Here is a 19382-nt window from a genome sequence, read left to right as displayed (position 1 = left end):
ATATATAAATACTACTTTTGGATGTAGCATACAGCAGATGCCTGTCTGCAGACCGATTAGGGGACCACAGATCAGCAGTAAGGCCTTAAGTGATTTGAATCACATGCAATTGTTCTGTGATTTGAATACAGCATATTTTGTTCCAACATTGGCCAATGGGGCCACTTCACCACAATAACGTTTAAAATATATTAAAAAAAATATTGCTGACAAATCTGAAGCGTTTGACCCCCATTTATCTGTCTAAAGTAATTCTGAATGAGAAATTGACACCCTGCTGGAAGAGGACCGCTATGCTGAAGCAAAGCCTTTTGATCTCCTTATATTAAGGACAATGCAATGACTAATTTAATGTCATTTTTGTCTCACCCAAAATTAAGGATTTATAATGACAATCATTAATATAATGGCAATTTAACATCAAAGCTGTGTTTCTAAATGTTTTAATTTCCCAGGAGCAATGGAAACTCATGCTAGAATTAGATGCGCACTCCTCACATCCATGTAAACTTGATGTTTTTGTTCTGCAAAGTTAGACACATTGTCAGCCTAGTCTATTGGTTAAAGATGTGTGATCTGGAGGGAAAAAATGTTCTGAATTGTACATTTGAATTGGATATTTATCTGTTGATTCATCTACTCACTCAACAAATTTTTGCTGATGAATAATAGTTAGTGGTCAGGCATCCCCAGTTAAGGTCTTATACAAATGCAAAAACCATACCTGCAGGTTAACCTGTGGAAATATTAATGGGCACCATCAAGGCCTATTTCAAATATAAAAGACCATAAGACTTACCTGTGAGAACATATCAGCCAACTGCTTTGTCGCAGGGAGTGGGAAAACAAAAGGTGGGATGGGAGTTTCAGAAAAATTAAAACTCAGGCTAAAGGACACAGTCAATATTTTTTTCAATACCTGTTTAACATAGATTTTGCTCCATACTCTACCGCAAACCATATAAGACCCTAAACCATAACTCCAAAATGGGTTTTCCTGCTACCTGGAGTCCTTCTGCATCTTGGGAATTCTGTCTCTTCTCATTTAAATAAACCCTACTCTGTTTACTCTTCCCTCCTGTTATTGTTCATGGATTTTATTCTTCAGATTTTCATGACAAGAACCCAGGAGGAAATTGGCCAAGTGAGGAATCTAGTCTCATCTCAAAACCCCAGTTTCACTGAGTACAATAACAAGAATATAGTGGTGAGCAAGATAAACTCAGCCTCTGCCTTCATAGAACTTACATTTTAGCCCAATATGCACATATATTTAATAAATAGAAGCAGAATCATTGAAAATCTTGGTAGGTACACTGAAGAAGGATAGAGGATAATAGGAAAGGCAAAGGGAGTTTAATCTCCCTAGGGTATTAGGAAAATTACTCAGGACTTCAGGTCTGACTAGAGACTAGGAATCATTAATAAAGGTAGGGAGTAGTGAGGTTGTTACTGAAAGCTAGGTCCTTGTCCTGGAAGCCAATCCAATAACCAGAGCAAGGTTTTAAGAAAAAGAAAAAAAAGAAGTTTTATTGCTTTCCTAGCAAAGGAGAAACATAGGTGTCTCCTGTCCCTGAGGCTGTGATTTTCTGCCCACAAGGGAAAAAGAAGGATTTTCAAAGAGGTGAATCAAAGTCTATAATTCTAGGTGTCTCCCGTGGTGGGGGTTATGATTCCCTTGTTAATTTGGAACATTTTAATTTCTTAGGCCTTCTAGCACCATCCTGATGTCTGAATTACTTGATTCCTGTGTGTGTGCACAAATTACCTAAAGGTAACTTTAGGCCTAGGGTGAAAAAAAGGTAATCCTGTTTCTCCCAGGTTTGGGACAGGAATAGCAAGAAGAGGGAAAACATAAATAAATAAAATAAATAAGCCTCCACAGCAGAGCAGCAAGGGTTATATTCAAAGAATGAGGTGGACTACTGTTAGAAGGTTAGGTGTGTTCTCCGGATGGAGGAAGAAACCCTTGAGCCCTGGAATAACCCAGAGTGCCAGAGAATGTAAAAGAAAAACCAAGTTCTCATGAGAACATGCTGTGAGAAAAACCTTCCAGGGAGTCAGAGGCTTCATCGTGTATTACTTCAGATTAGGAATTTACTAGCTGCAGGAAACCTCAGTGAACCTCACCTCTTTTCTGTCAGATGAAGAGAGTAATGCCTTTGATTCAGAAATGTTATAAACATTAAAAAGTAAAATGTTGACCAAGTCTTTGGCTAAGTCTCATCATACTGTAACAGAGCAACTCCTTCCAAAACCTGTCCTTAGCAGAATTACTTGTCTCTCCTCCCTAATCTTTTAATGATCCATCCTAATTTTTTAATAACTCATCCCTAATCTTTTAAACATCCTTCTCTTTCCCCAAGTGTTTTGAATTCTAGAGTGGACTCTCCAACTCCCCTCTCTTTTCTTTAGTTCTTTGGTAAATAATAAGTGCCCTATGTCAAATGCAAAATAACTTGTTGAAAAGTAACGTCTGTCTGAAATAAAAACGTGTTGCTGACCCCAGGAGGTTGGGGTCTATTGGTAATGTTCTCTGAAAAGGAGATTCCCTGAGAGAACAAGAATCCACCATGTGCAGAGATGTCCTGTCTATTGTCTCATGGTACCCACTTTTCTCCTATAAGAGACTTCATTCGCTGATGCCCTCTAAGTTATGGATTTGAGGCAGAAAAATTCCTCTGAGTTTTGAGTAAAACTGATTCTTCTACCAACTTCTGTCTCCTAAATTTTTGGTTGAGCCTTGAGGTTTCTTGATTCTAGTAGCAATCTTTAGTCCCTTATGAAGTGTTTCTATGAGCAGAGAAACACAATTTCTTTCTCTTCACTAAATCATCATTCTTTTCATAATTCAATTCTAACCATAAATTTATTAAGAATGGTATTTTACACCTTAGATTTTAAAATCAATCTAATTATGTATGTATATAGAAATTAATTGGTAGTAGAGGGATGAGGAAGGAACTATTTAAAATATAAACAAAGAGGTTTGTTTTAAAAAAAAACATAAGAAAACTAGAACATGTGTATACAAATATTCAAGTATTTCAGTAAATAAGTAATTTGGATGCTAATTTGAAGAATTTCAATTTTAGGGATCTTTCCATTAACAAAAACCTTAAAAAATATATGGAAAACATCCTTAGCCATTTGGTTTCCATTTTAACTTTCCTTCTGGAGCCTGTGAAAGTGCCTGAGGTTAAGGTACTTTCCAATATTCAAATAAATAACTTTTGACTTACAAGATGCAGTTGTGTTCCCTCTTGTACCTGTTTTGGAAGAAGAGGGAGCCTGCTTATGAAGGGCACACGAACCTCATTGTCATGGTGAACTGGAAATCACAAGAAGGTGTCACAGAGCTCAGCAGTTCTCAGTAAGCACTGTATTATTTAATGTTGTCACGTTTGAACTTGAGGTGGATATATTGTTTTTCACTTTTACATGTTTTTAATAAAAGTTAGAAAATCTCCTTAAACACCTGTGCTATTACCTTTGTATTTGTGCTTTTCCCTCAGGGAACATTTTAAATGCCATGTTAATGTGCATTTCTTTTCTCCCATTTAATTTTATTCTTCTACGGTATTCTTTTAACTTGTATTTTACACAAGAATATGACACCTCTGGCCTTGCTAAAAAGGATACTTTGTCTGTTCTTTTCTGATGAAAATACTCATTCAAAGTTCCTTTGCCCTTTTGAATTTTCCCTCTTTTCCTCTGCTGTTTACTAGTTGAATATGTGCTCTCTTTACCCAATAACCTATCAGAAAGTACCTGTATGATGGTGGAGAAAAAATATCAAAAACATGGAAGCCAAGGACTGTGATTTCAACCTGTGTCACTGAAATTTTAACCCCTAGTGTCCTTAGGACACACACACACAAAAAATGTTGTGCCTTTCAGGAAAAATTAAAAGGAAAACCTTGCAGAGATATATATTGGAATATTAAGATTATGCTCATCAATTTCTTGGGTATACCAGCCAAAAGTAATCATGTACATTTTGGAAGTTAAATTCACTTCTGGACAAGATGAAAGAGTCAAATATCAGAAATCTTCTGGGATACGGTTGATAATTGTAGTCTTGAAATGATGTAGGAGAATGCAAGAAAATGTTGTCAGTGTAACTACAGATATTAAAGAGCTCCAGGGCTCAATTCCAAATATCACCCAAAATAAAAATATTAAATTAATTTAAAAAGGGGGAGGGAGAGAATCCTCAACTTCCCAGTATCTTAGAACTGTTAAGTTGGGAAATGGTAATTTTTCTCTTCTCCCGAAAATGTACATTCTTTAAATAATATTGATATTCGGTTGCTTTTTAGTTCCAGGAATGCCTTTCTCAAGGATTCAGAGCAATCTCTTTGACCTGTAGACATGTAGAGATCAGAGAAGACAGCATTTCTATTTCCCAGTTTCTTTGTGGAAGGGTAGGAGCCTAACTTTAATGGGCATCTTGCTTCAATTTGTAAAACCCTCTTCTACATAAAGATATGAGAAGACTAATTTTCTGTGGATTTATCCAAGAGAAACCAATTAGTACATACAGGTGGTTATTCCCATTATCAGGCAAAATTAGGATATACTAAGTGTGATAAATAGTGTTGTCAAGTCTTCTTACTTGAGGACTAGTTATTGCATGCTTTGCAAACATGTGTAATGAATTATATTTGCCAGGCTATAAAAGGGTGAACATTCTTTCTGTCTTTCAATTTCTTAGTGTTAGGTGATTGGACTGATCCATGTGAATGGTAGAAACATGAGGGTAAGAGAATAATCCTGTTAAATGGACACACTATACTGACCCCCACATGCTTTCTTTTCCAAGAAGCAATTCACCTGCAGCTCTGCCTGGTGTAAGTGGACAGGTTTTGTCACATTCCTCAGCAAATTACCTGTTATCTGCAGAAGAAATGCAGCCCTGAAATAATGTCAATAAGAGGAACCCAAATTACCCTGATGGTGGAGAATTTTGTGACCCTTTTTATAAACCAAATCCCCAAACTCAGGAAGATAAGAATAATTCCTCCTAAAGAATCCAATTAGAACCAGTCAGCATGGACCAATGTGACCTAGAGTTATCATGGCAATGGAGACATGAAAGTCTTATGTCATCCTGCTGTCAATCAAAAGTCAAGAGATAGACCTGAGCAGGATTTTCTAGATACTTCTCTGGGATCCCCAATAATACTGGAATGCATGAGAGGCACACAGTCCTTCCTCTTTGAGAATACGCACTCTCTTCCTTGAGCGTGGCCCTTTCCCTTCAATAAATTCATTCTTATTTCTCTGAGCAACATATCTGAAAACTTTTCTGACTTGGTTGTAAGAATTGAGGTTTGAAGGAGGGACTCTTCAAGCTGCCTCAATTTCTCAGAAGTCCCAGCTCTATAACATTAACATGCTGCCTGTTATGTGTATCACCTCAGATTTAGTGCTTATATAAATATAAATCGTTTTCTTTTAGTTTTCTCTTTGTAAATAGGATTTGGGGATTAGGAGAAGAGTTTGTTTTTAATTATTTTACCTGGATGCAAATAAATTAGAATATATAGATTTCTCTTGAAATGAGTTTGCATCTATCAGGAAACATATTACAGGCCCAATTACCCTTATCTGAAATAAGTTAACTACTTACATATTTATATATAATTTTTAAAGGCCATGAATATAGGCAAGGAAGAATTTGTATAGAAGTGGAATATATTCGATAATCCATAGTACCAGAAAACTTTCAGAGACATGTAGAAACCCTATTCATCTTCATCATTACAATTTTCTGAGCCAGTGATCATATTTGGATTAATTGTAAGCAAAGAAATGCAGTTAGTAATGATAGAAAAAGTATTTGGCCCACTGGCCAAAAATAAAGTTTTCTATTCTATTTTCATGATGTAACTCAATAAAGTGTTTCAAGAGGGTCATTAAATGTCTCCCTATTATATCTTCCTGACTGTGTGAAGCTATTGAACAATGAAAACTGTATAATTAGTAAAATCAAAAGTTTTATTAAAACATATGATTCATTTTCAAGTCAATGTTTTCATCACCATGTTCATGAAATGATACTCACACTTTCCAACTGTTGGGAGGTCAGTAGTGGATTTCGTCATACCTTCCATTTGGGAACATTTTGCCTTTTTTTTTTTTTTACACTGTTAATGTAAACAAACAACCTACTTAATTCAACAAAAAGAATATTTATGACATGCCAGCTGTGAAATGCTAAGCAGTGAAAATTCTTTGCCATGCAGTCAGGGGATTGATTAGTGGGACGCAGAAGGATTCCAACAGGTGCTTAGATTTAATACAATTTATCTTGGGAAATTTGCATGTTGGACTTTCCCGAGGAAAAGTGTGTATTTCTGGCCAAAACCTATAATGTTATGAAAGCATACATGCTCCCATTGATAAGGAACAGAGAAAAAAAGTCAGGAGAGCACAAACTGAGCTGTTTTGTCACAGTGACTACTCTTCTAGAAGTTGCTTTTTGCAAAGTAATGTCACCTCCTTTTTTCCTTTGCAAGATTAGTTCCACTCTTCATGTCTTTTGCAAGGTTTATTACCCTCCTTTTGCCAATAATTCTAAATTTCTAAAGAGGAGCTTCAATTAAATGAGGAGGTGTTGAATGCTTAGTAACCTATTCTCAGATTTAGAGAACCCAGAATATCTGGTGACCTTCAGATTATGTCAGAATGTTTAATGCCCCTCCCTTATTGTTTAGTTTTGTGCATCAACTTACACAAAGCATCTGAATTGTTGTGAGGGTTAACTTGCAGGAGAAGGAACAAGTCCTTCCAAAGGACTACAGGAACTACCCCAGGAGGCTGAGTCCATTGTGATGTTCTGGCCAGAAAAGATAAAGAGTATGCACTCTCTGGATAATAAAGATCCCATTCAATGTGCAGACTTTCTGCCCTGCTCTTCTCTTCCCTCCCTACAAAAGACCTGTCCAATCCATAGAACAGAGTTTTGAAGACAATAGCCCCTCCGTCTGGCCCTCAAAAACTGATTTCCTTCCCACTTGTTACCAAAAGCTCCGTCCTTGCCCCTGATGCCAATCCAATAATGAGGACACAGTTGTCAGAAAAAGAAAGAAGTTTTATTGCTTTACTGGCAAAGGAGAAGCACAAAGGACTCCTGTCCCAGAGGACACAGAGGCCATGATTCTGCTCATCAGGGGGAACAGGAAGTTTTAAAAGAGATGATTAAAAGACTACATTCCATGTATTCTCTGTCCAGAGTTCTAAATCATGTGTTAATTTGGAAGATAGACATTTCTGAGATCTTCTGGTGCCATCCCTAAGTTTGAATTACTGGCTTCCTATGGTGTCTGTGCTCAAGGACAGATAATTCTGCCGAGGATGGGGAAGAATAATAATCCTGTCTTTCATGAGATTAGGGAGAAGGAGGGAGAGAGGAAGAGAAACAAAGCATGTCTGTCTTAAATATAAATCACAGTGGCAGAGCAGCGAGGGCTATTTTCAAAGCATAAAGTGGACCACTGTTACACAAACACTCTCTTTCCCCAAACACTCACTTTCAAACAATGAGTGGCCAGATCTGGGACAAGTAACTCTTGGTTTTATCATTGGGGCTATAATTAAATAGCATACTTCTAAATGGTCATTTAAAAAAGGTGACTTAATCATAGCTTCCTAATTTCACAAAGGATTCTGTGAAATAGGAACTGTCTGCAGGTAGTCTTCTTATCTAGACATGCCTTCTGTAGATGTTAAGAAAGTAGAGCCTGACGCCATACTTGCAAGAGTCACAGAGAATTGTGATTATCAGTAAATTCCCTAAAGTGAAGGGTCATCCATTCTATTGTACTTCATCATGGAATTCTTCAGAGGTTTAACAGAACCCAAAAGACAAAATAAAGATACTTAGAGCCAACAATCAGGCCTACTTCCTTCAATGAGTACTTCAGAAGTTACCAGAATAAAGTGTCACCCATAACAAACTGCATCCTCTGCCTCATTACCCATCCCACAAAAGCAGCCCAGGCCCTCAGGCTGGAGGTCTGTGTCCAGAGTCCTAACAGTTCATACCAGATATAGAATAGCCTCTTATCCCTCAAGCAGTTCCTGAGTATAATATCCTCCATGGCTCAATCTTCTGTGAATACATTGCAGGCAACTGAACAGTATGCTGGCATCTTTGATATGAATCCACTAAGTAATACTTCCCATTGAAACATCCAGCTATTGGAACTTTCTCAGCAGCTCTTGTGCTGGTGTCAGATCTTTCTGCAACACATCCATCTCACACAGAGAATATATTCTGAGTGCCAGTTTTGCTCCAGGCCCAAGTTTTGTCCTAATTTAGTAGTGGTTCAAGAATGAGAGCCTGAGGCTAAGGAAGGAGACAATATTACTTTGGTTCATATTTAGGTTCTAGGCCCTGGCTCATCTATAGTTAGGGGCACTGGATCTATACTAAAGTTCAGAAATTCTGGATGAGATCAGAAACTATGAAAAGCCCCTTGCTTTTCTAGCCCTCATGGCATGTCACTGGAACCTCTAGTATATGCTTGCCACCTTCCTGATTCATATGTTGAAATTCTAATCACCACTGTAATGGAATAAGAAGGTGAGACATTTTGGAGTTGTTTAGGCCAAGACAGTGGAATACTTGTGAATGCAATAATGTCCCTTGTACCCCTACCATGTGAGAATATAGCAAGAAAAGAACCACAAAGCAGACCCTCACCCAACATCTAATCTGTTATGATCTTCATCTTGGACTTCCCAACATTGAGCACTCTGAGAAATAAATTTCTGTTGTAAATAAACCACTCAGTCTATAATATTTGATAATAGCACTGCCAGTGGCTTAATATAGGTTCAGAAAATTTAACACAGGGATCAACCTGTTTCTTCAAACAACTCAGCCTTTGTGGCTTAGAATGAAGGAGAAACAAATGCTGGTCAGATGGCCCTGGAGACAGAGGTGTTGGGTACTTTTGTCTTTCTCTATTTGAATACCTCCTCACCTAGCATTTTCCAATGAAAATAATATTTCATTTTGAGAAAGTTTAAGTATTAGATACAACCCAGTGAAATTTATCCTATGCAACAAATTCCCTGTGATTAAAATTATGTTTCTTCGTGGAAGTATTCAGGCAACTATTATAGTGTTGTAGTTTTAGGGGAAGAAATCTTAGTCCTTGGTAAAAAAAAAAAAAAAAAAAAAACAGTGTAGATAAATGGTGGGCAAATCTACATTCCAGTTTTCATTGGATTCTCTTTAAAAGTATCTACAGCAAATAAATACAATGTTTTTTTGAACTCACCTGTCTACTCTACATGACAGATGCCTTTACTATTTACTATCAAATTCTGACCCAATTCTTAAAAAATAAACTCATAAACAGAGCATATTTGTCTCCTTTTTTTGCCTTGTTGCTTTATAAATTTCATTACATGAAATACAGAAAATGAAAATATGCCCCAAATGCTTTTATGTAATCCATGTTTTTTCTTCCATGCTTCTGAGGAATATGGAAGAGGAAAAGTTTAAATGTGTACTTCCACATTCACATACTAGGCTTATACACATGAATTTGTTTCTAAGTTAAATGTGTTGTTGTGTTAGGACCTGAGAAACAAGAGGATACCTCTAGCATGCTTCTAGTTTCCAGGTGAAGCTACAGTTTAAATCTTGTAATTATAATGGAAGGAAAGTTCTAGGATACTAAGAGACATGAACCTGTCAAAAGGATTGTATCTGCCCTTTTATTCCCTTTTGATTTAAACAGAATATATTTAAATAAAGTCTATACTGTTTTCATTTCTTTGTATGAAAGGAGAATATTTCACTTGTGGAAGAATCCCTGGCCTCCAATTTGGCATTATTCCTTTATAATTGAGAACCGACAACAGAGGAGTTGATGAAGCAATCACAGAGACTCTCTGGGCTGCTGCTCTAGCAAAATGGAGAAGATGCTTTCTCAGCTTTCATTTTATATCTTGAGGACAAATTATGGCCATTAATTAACTCTATCTTCCAACAGTGGATTATTTTTTGTTAACTACTCTCAGGAAAAATATCTTAAATTATGGGACAAGTCTCTCTAAATAGAGCAAGGAAATAAATATTCAAGTAAGGAATTTGCATGCACTATTTATTTTTTCTGCGCCAATCGCCTATATGGAAGGATGTGGTGACTTTATTTGGAGCAATGAGCAAAATGTTATGGTAAATTTTGTCTTGGAAGGGCACACCATTGTACAGTGGTTGATAGGGAGAAGAAGCCTCAGAAGATATTCTCTGATGACTTGTTAGAATCCTATTCTGCAAGCTATATTCAGTGTTATCTATATAATGTGAAATGTGTTTTTGCCAGTCACATTATTTGGTTTTATGTATAATGTTCCAATTGTTTTTAAAAAATGACCTTGGAGTATGATTATAGACAAAATTCTGAGCAAACAGATTTCTACTAATAACAATATCTATAATCCTGAGACTCCATATTAAGTATAATTTCTTTTCTTTTTTTTTTCTTTTGGTACTGGGGATCAAACCCAGGGCCTTGTGCATGCAAGGCAAGCATTCTACCTACTGAACTATATCCCCAGCCTCTAAGTGTAGTTTCTCGCAATAGAGAAATTACTACTAAGACTTTACAGTAATCAATATATTCATTAGAAAAATGACCAAGGGCAGGCATTGTGTTCACTTAGCTCTCAGCCTAAGGAAAATTAGACATGTATACAAATGACTGTAATAATATTTACAGCGAATGACAATCAATAAGATCTGTGTGTGCTCGATAAACAATAAAGATTTATTCAAAAAAAGACCAATTGTGACTGTTTAGTTATTATTCAAAGAAGGGATTAATGACATGATATAGGTATTTAAGGGAAAATAAATATTCCTGATGGAGAATAGATTGTTTATGTATTTAGGAGCTTAAAGAAAGGTAGATATTTTTCATTAGGAGTGACTTTATGGGAATTGCATTCCAGTTTAAAGAAGAGTGGTCAAAAGGCACACGGTCCAGAAAGCATTTGTTCTTATTTGAAAAAAAAAAAATGGGTTAGCCAAGTTGAGAGTTATAGATGAAAACCCTCAGGAAGAAAGTATCAATTTAGAAATGGGGAACTGTAATTGAATGCCAAGAGATGAAATTTATTCCTTATTTCAAGGACTTTGCTAAATTATGAATTGACTAAAGAAACAAGAAGTCTGGAACTATGCACAGTGAGCATAATCTGAAAACACAGAAGTATATGATAGGACCCCAAAGAGAAAATGAGGTGGAAAATGTAGTACTAGAGTAAAGAAAGTCTCCTTCAAAAATTCACATCCACCCAGAACCTCAGAATGTGACCTTATTTGGAAATTGTAGTTAGTTAAGGATCTCAAAATAAAATCATACTGGAGTTTAGATAAGCCTTAAATAGTATGACCAAAGTGCTTAGAAGAAAAAGGAAAGACAGAGAAGGCGAGGTAACAATGATGGGGGCAGAGTTTGGAGTGATGCATCTTCCATCCAAGAGCTGTGAAGGACTATGGGCAGTGACCAGAAGCCAAGAGAGGCCCTTTCTCCCTTAGAAACTTCAGAGAGAATCAACCCCTGCCAACACCTCCAATTCAAACTCCTGGCTTTCTGAGGTCTGAGAGAATACATTCTGTTATTTTAAGCTACTTAGTTTGTAGAAATTGTCATAATGACTCTAGGAAATCAATATATGGGGCTATAGCAGACATGCAAGTGAAGCCTAATGAAAATCTGAACTACAGAAGGAGAAAGTCAAATAAAAAGGAGAATTTAGACACAGGACACAGAACTTATTACAACACTTATGTGTCAGGGACTTAGTATAAAAAATTTGGAATTATTTATCTAAAATAAAGCCCCAATATCATATAAAATGTTGGTTTTACAGATTCTAGACCAGCACCTCTCTACATGACATGGCAACTGACCCACTCAAGTAAGTTGTCAAATAGGAGTGAGTCCAATTTGCCAGGATGACACTCTGAGAGGGTGGCTGGTACACTTTAACAAAAGTGATAAGCCTAATCAAAAAGAAGATTTTTTTTCCAAGTTGTTATGTTTAGGAGGTGAGGGCCCAAAAGCTCACATGTGTGACAATGTAAGAGGTTCAGAGGAGAAATGATTGGGTTTTAAGAGTCTTAACCCAATCAGAAAATTAATCCCCTGATAGGAATTAACTGAATAATAACTGAAGTGCTAGGGTGTGAATGAAGGAGGTGGTTTATTGGAGCTGGGGCTTTGGGGTATATATTTGTATCTGGAAAGTGGAGACCTCTCTTTCTACTTTCTGATCACCATGTGAGCTGCTTCCCTCTGCCACACTCTTCCATCATGAAGTTCTGCCTCATCTCAGGCCCTGGGAAATGGAGCTGGCCTTCTATGGACTAAGACCTCTGAATTGTGAGCCTCCAAATAAAACTTTTTCCTCCTCTACATTTGTTATGGTTGGGTCCTTAAGTCACAGCAGTGAAAAAGCTGACTAAACAACAAATAAATGAAAATAATAGTTGCAGACTACTTGTGTTCTACTTATTTTTCAAGACAGTTTATTGGAGATTTGACCTGAAGTATGTCATTTACTGACCCCAACCACAAAGGAAATAATTATGGTAAAATATAATGAGTGGTATATAAGAGTAGATGTGTGTTGCAAAATGGACACAAATGAGGAAAGCCCTGTATACTGAGGAAGACTTTCCACGTTTTATTGTGAATTGGGTTTAATTGGTCTTTTTCAGAACATAAAGTATGATGACCTATGGTTAAGATCGTAAAGTCTTCCAAGAAAAATATCAATTAGTATTTTTTTCCATCTTTATTCACAGTGATGCACTGAGCACATCAAATTGTAGATGCTGGATCCTCTTGGAAGAGGGAGAACCTAAGCCTTGGATATGGATGGGTTACTCAAATAGAGATACAAAGCAGATATTATGTTATGGTCTTGATCTGAGAAAAAAATATCAAGGCTGACAAGATGGATCTTAGTAATCAACAAAGATCAAAACCTTGGAGCTGACTGAGAGAGCCCCGAGGGGGAAAGCATTACAAAGGAAGAAAGGAGCATGAGTTTGGTAAGCAGGAGCACCGTGGTTGTGAAGAACACAGGCATTTTAGTTCATTATAGAGTCAGAGAAATGCCTTAAATAAATATATTCAATAAATTGGTGAAGTGGAACTATATTGTAACTGACTTTTTCTGGCTTTTCCTTGTTTGGTCCATCACTTACAGGAAATGTCAAGTGATTCTGAAGACCACCTGGAGTTGCTTTAACTTCAATCCCCTGAGAAGCCGCCAAAGGTCAAGTATCCTCTCCTGTTGCTTCTCAGATGCTTTTACATTGTACTGAGTTCCTAGTTAATCTCCCTCATTCCTATAAAGTTCGCATGTGGCAGTGCTCTAGATAGAAATGACACATTCTTTCAATTCCGGAAACTAAGCTTTTTCTCATACACTCAAGAGAATCATTCCACATTTTAAAGATAGAATTTAAAATATTGAAAGCCAAAAACATCAAAAGATTAAAATAGCTCTTAAAAATTCCCTGGAAACATAATATTCTGGAATATGTATATTGTATTAAAATACTTGAATTTATATTAAAAATAATGTAAGGAATAATTATAAAATAATTTAGAGATGTATATCATTCATGCTATTGCATAACTATAAAAAGTCATGCATGTGTAAATGTGTACATTTATGAACCTAAATTCACAAATATACAAATAAGTAGCATGTGTGCTAATTACTAATAATAGCTCAACAAAAGAATAAAATCCTGAATTGAGATGAGACATTCTAAATTCAAGCAGAGACAGGAAAAAAGAAACAAAGTGGTTCCTTCCTTTACCTTTTATTCTGTTTAAACTCTCAGTGGTTTGAATGATGCCTTTCCACATTGAATAGGGAAATCCACTTTTCTGAATCCACTGATTCAAGTGAAAGTCTCAACCAGAAATTGTCAAACAAATAAACCCAGGAACAACATGTAATCTGGATGCCCATTGGCCCAGTCAAGTTAACACAAAAAAATTAACCATCACAGTAAGGAGGGACACCATGTTTGTATCCTCCAGAGAACACAGAGTTTAATCTGCAATCTTACTCTGCTGGGAAGACCACACCACATTGCTAAATGAAAAACAAACTTTGAATGGGTTTGAAAACTAATGAGGGATAGACTTAGGCTGTGTTATGACCTTGAAACAATCACTTTATTTTTGGTCCCCAATTTGCTTTTTTAGTAAAATTAGTAATTAATTCTAATAATTATTATAACATTAAATCCATTCTGAATGAATACTATTTTTCCTCTAGTGTGCTCATCCATCTGCTGCCATGGAATATTGAGAATATTTGTATAACACACAACAGTAAATTCAGTAAGTTAAATATAACGGGGATAATTTTTTTAACATCAATTTGCTATGCAGTTCCTCACAGATGAATCATACTACACTGGAAGATCATCACTAAGAAACCTGAAAAAAATATTTTCTTATGCAGAAAAACTGAATGTTTCCACTTCCTCTGCAATTGGGTGACATTTCTCATGTTGGAAAACTAAGGGACAGTCTCACAAAAGTCCCGTGGTAGTTGATGTGTATTCCTATGTCAATGGCTGCTAAACTTGGCTTTCTAAGAGGTATGGTCAATTTCTAACATGTGGAATAGCATATAGTTATGATGGTATAGTACCCTGCCAAAGAGTAGGTGCTAGTAAAACTTTTCAAAATGTGATCCAAGTTCATTTGTTTAAGCTAAAAGTTAAGGCCTATTTTAGCAGTGGTGAGCATGTGATTCTATGCTAAGGAATAATGAAGATTCTTTGGATGTTGTTCACAAAATTTATTTGAAGAACAAATGCTTTAAGATTGACTACAAATTTAGAGTAAATCAGAATAATTACAGGAGATATTAGCAATATTTTGATCATATTAAAATATAAAGTAGCCAGATGTGATGAAACACTCTAATCCTGAAACTCCAGAGGCTGAGGCAAAAGGATTGTGAGTTCTAGGGTAGCCTCAGTAAATTTAGGGAGACCTTCAGCACTTAATAAGACCCTAACTCAAAAAAAGAAGTAAAAAGAACTGAGGGTGTTGATTGGTGGTAAACCACACTTGTGTTCAATGTCCGGTACAAAAAAAAAAAATGAATAAAAAAATAAAATAGTAGCATGTTCATTGTATTAAATTAATATAACCATCATCTTCTAAAAAATAATACTTTAGTATAAACATACCTGGTTACCAATTCAGATTTTCAGATGCATGCATTTTAGGATATGGCATTAGATTATAATAGGAAAAGACAGATCAAATCAAATTTGAAAATAATAAAATTGAATATAGGCAAACTTTGTTGGATGAGATGGATGAACATCTCTGAATAGAATATTCAAGATTATACAGCAAACTGCTTCCTCAGGGAAACAAGACAATTCAATTTCTTGGGTAAATTAAATGATAATAAAAATCCTAGAACACACACAAAAACACACATAAATATATATATATATATATATATATATATATATATATATATATATATATATATATATATTTTTTTATTAGTAGAGAAAATAGATCCTTTTTGTCTGTACATTTTGTTTCCAGTGTTTCCATAAATTTCTAATCACTGCCCCAATCATTTCAGAAAGGAAGTTGCTTTTTTTCTTTAAAGTTTAGATTTCTTAATTTCTTATCTTCTTATCATCTCAAGCCTAAAGTAAACAAAGACATTGTATATTTTTGAATAATTTATTATTTTAAGCAGCAGCATGAAATTTAAGTAACAGATTTAAAGCTGTAATTGACAGAGAGGGTCTTTTCCAATCAGGATCCAGAGTCCAGAATTTCAAAGTTTTATTTAAATATAGAAAAGTTGTCTCTTTTCTTACTGTTTTCAATTAAACAGGGTTATTTATCCAAATTTTCTTATCTGTTTTGAGTAGTGCTAACCTTAATTAGTTATTATATACTGCTGTAGTAAGAAATTTGCATATCTCTGACATTCTACAACATTCTTATAATAATACAACATTCTTATCATGATATTTAGGTTAAATATTAAGGAACTGAGTGAGATTTAAAGGATAAGCAACTTAGATTAAGTTTACACAAGTAATAAGTCTTATACCCAAGATTAAAAGTTTTATTCCAAAGCTCAATTCTCAACAACAGTTCTGAATTCTTCAGCACTTTACACACCAAATATATAATTTAGACAAACAATTTTTTCCATGAAAGATACTCAAAGTTATTTGATGATTATGGTAAGTATAAATTAATTCATAGTGTATTTTATGATAAAAAAATAAAAAACAAATCATAGTTTATGTACACGGTAAACTAAGTGTCTTAAGAATAATGGTTTACCTATTACCATTGTCAAAGATCAAACATTAGTCAGGCTTCTCTGAGCCCTCTTATCAAGGAACCTTAACAATTGCCCTTTTCCTTGTTGGACCTGCCCAGTTTTAGCCAAAGTCCTGTGAAGTCACTTTAGAGAGAATTCCTCACTGTGGGTATCTGGTCACCTTTGATCCCTCACATGAGTGATATCTGATTACCCTTGCCTGCCTTCAGCAAGAATCACATTTGGGAAGTTTAATTAAATCTCCTCACATCCTTGCTGTTTCCCACTAGTAATTTTCCATCTGCAAATGCCCTTCTGTACTCTTTGGCTATAAATTCTTACTTGTTATATTAGGACTCCAAGCCACTTTTATACTGAGATTCCTATTATAATATTTCTTGCATAAAATCTGTTTTTACTTGTTTATCTTCTAATGTTAGGCTCTGTTTAGTTTAGTTTTCTTTTTTCTTTAATATTGTACACATTCAGGGTAGACAAGCAGGACAGAAGGAATGGGTTTTGAAGATCTAACATTTTATACCCATGAATTTATTTCTGCATAGAAGTTTTATTCATTTGCATAGAAGTTTTTAGACTGTGACAATTTGATTCAAATAACAGAAGGAGAGTTTTGGTTATTTGCTTTGGTGATATGCCTAAGTTCAAGAGGAAAACACAATTGTTTACTTAAATTCTTCAAAATATCATTGTTGTCAGGTAGTGGTGCACTGTGTCTTTTAATCTACAAGTAGACACTACCCTCCTAGAAAATTACAGGATCATTCTGAGCATGGTTTGGAACTTCTCCTTCCTACCAGAACTTCGCTGCTTTGATCAGGATTTACTATCGCTAAAATAATACCTTTATCTTCCTGTTTTTGGTTTTTATGAGCAAGATTTTTTTTTTAACAGAAGAAAAAAACAGTTTGATCATCAATCTTTTCTCCACAGGGTAAACCACTGTTATCATTGATAGTGTTCTTATGGAGTGAGGATGCATTGTTCAAAACCACATCTCATGAAGCAGGCACAAAATATTTCCAAATATCATCAAGTGAGCACTTTGAATACTAGATAACAAAGGAGGAGTTTATCTTTCATTTGATAACAAATCTTTTGCGATTTCTCTTGTGGACTATAGAAACCTTAACATTAACTGCAGTAAAACAACAAAAACACGCATCACCCTTCAGCACTTATTGCATAGATAAAATTACACCAGCAAAGTTATCCCTTCTAACAAGCAAAATCTATCACTTGTGACTTGATAAGTCCTGGATTTTTACCATGTTTGATTAAGTTATAATTTTTTCAGGCCAAGAAAAGCCACTTCAGTCCCACCAAAATGTTCTTAAAATGAGTCTCTGTGTTTTCGATGACATGATTAGGAAATGTATTCCATTGCCCAAGGTCCTACAATAGACACTTTCCCATTATTTTCCTCAAGATCTAATAGAGCATTCTTGATTTCAATCAGGTCAGACATCCTGTCAGAGTCCAATCTTGACACATCAATGACAAGGCATATCAGAGCAGTCAAAAGTTTACAACATGTAATAAAAACTGAACTAAAGTCAAGCATGTGGGCCAAGGGAGACTCTGGGCAACTAGTGATTTGTAGGCTCCATTACATCCCAAATGCTCGATGTATCTAGCCCTTGGCAGGGTGTCAAGGACAAGAAATAATCAGTCTTTAGAGATCACTTTTGAAATGCTATGCACTCTGCTTCCTTCAGGTGAATCATCCCTTCCATGTTGTCAGGATCCACTGATGAAAGTTGACGACTTTCAATAGCCTGTGACAAGTGAAGCAGCCACCTCTCTGAATGTGGAGAAAATGATACTGTGTGCGAAGCTCTCACCAGGCGTGCTGTGAGTGATGAGCAACTCATCCTAGTGAACTCCTTTTCCAGAGAAAAGTAAAATCCAGAAGGATGTACGTGATCTTGTACTGCAGAGTATAGTAGCCACCAGATAAGTAGATAGGAGGACACTGGAAAACTGATTTACAGACACTGGAAAATTGATTTACAGATATTTCATGTTCAGGATAGGTCAGAAGACAAAATTAGCACAATTTGAAGATGTGAAGTAATTTATTTCCATTTCATAATCTGGCAATGCTTCATCACATAAGATGGAACGTGTTACAATGAGGAAAGTTTTTGGTTTCATTTATTAGCATTTGGGATGAAACCCAGGGCCTTATACACTCTGGGCAAGTACTCTACCACTGAGTTACATCCCCAGCTCTTTTGTTTTATTTTGCGACAGGATCTTGCTAAATTGCTCAGCCAAGCCATCTACTTGGATCCTTTTGGCCTCCATGAGTAGCTTGGGTTATGGGCACATGCCACTACACCTGGCAGGAGGTTGGTTTTATAGACAGAAAAGAGCTGAAAGAAATACAAAGTAAAATAAAAATGAAAGCACATTTGTCATTTCAAAGTTACTTTCCTTGTAAGATAGGGACAAGGAGACAGAACAAAAGAAAAAGAACTGACTGGTTAATATCAGGTTATTTTAGGTTTCTTTTTTAGTGTAAAGATTATGGCAAAGGGAATGTCACTATGCCAACTCAAACCAGTGTAGTTGAGAAATTTGGCTGTTATCTCTCTGCTTCTGATTTCTTTGGAAGTCATATAAACAGCTGGGTGCTGTAGGACTTAAGCATGAATAGCACCAGTTTGATTTTTTGCCTGATCTATTGACGCCTAATGCAGGACCTTAGTACCAAACAATGGCCTTCTATAATTTTATTTAATAAAAATGAATTGTCTGCCTGTTGAATCTCTAGATGCAAATATCAAGCATCAGAAAAATAATGTGAAAATAAGTGATGCTATGTGGCTGCAGTGCTTACATTGTAACATTTATTAAATTGACATTTTTGCTTTAATATGACTTTTAGTTTCCTTAGAGCTAGTACATGCTGCCTAAGGTACACCCTTAAACAAACAAAAACAAATAACAAGGGCCACACTTTATGCTGACTTACTTTCTGT

The sequence above is a fragment of the Callospermophilus lateralis genome, unplaced genomic scaffold (genome assembly GCF_048772815.1).
Source record: "Callospermophilus lateralis isolate mCalLat2 unplaced genomic scaffold, mCalLat2.hap1 Scaffold_93, whole genome shotgun sequence".
NCBI lineage: Eukaryota > Metazoa > Chordata > Mammalia > Rodentia > Sciuridae > Callospermophilus > Callospermophilus lateralis.
Note: the sequence above shows the minus strand (reverse complement) of the source record.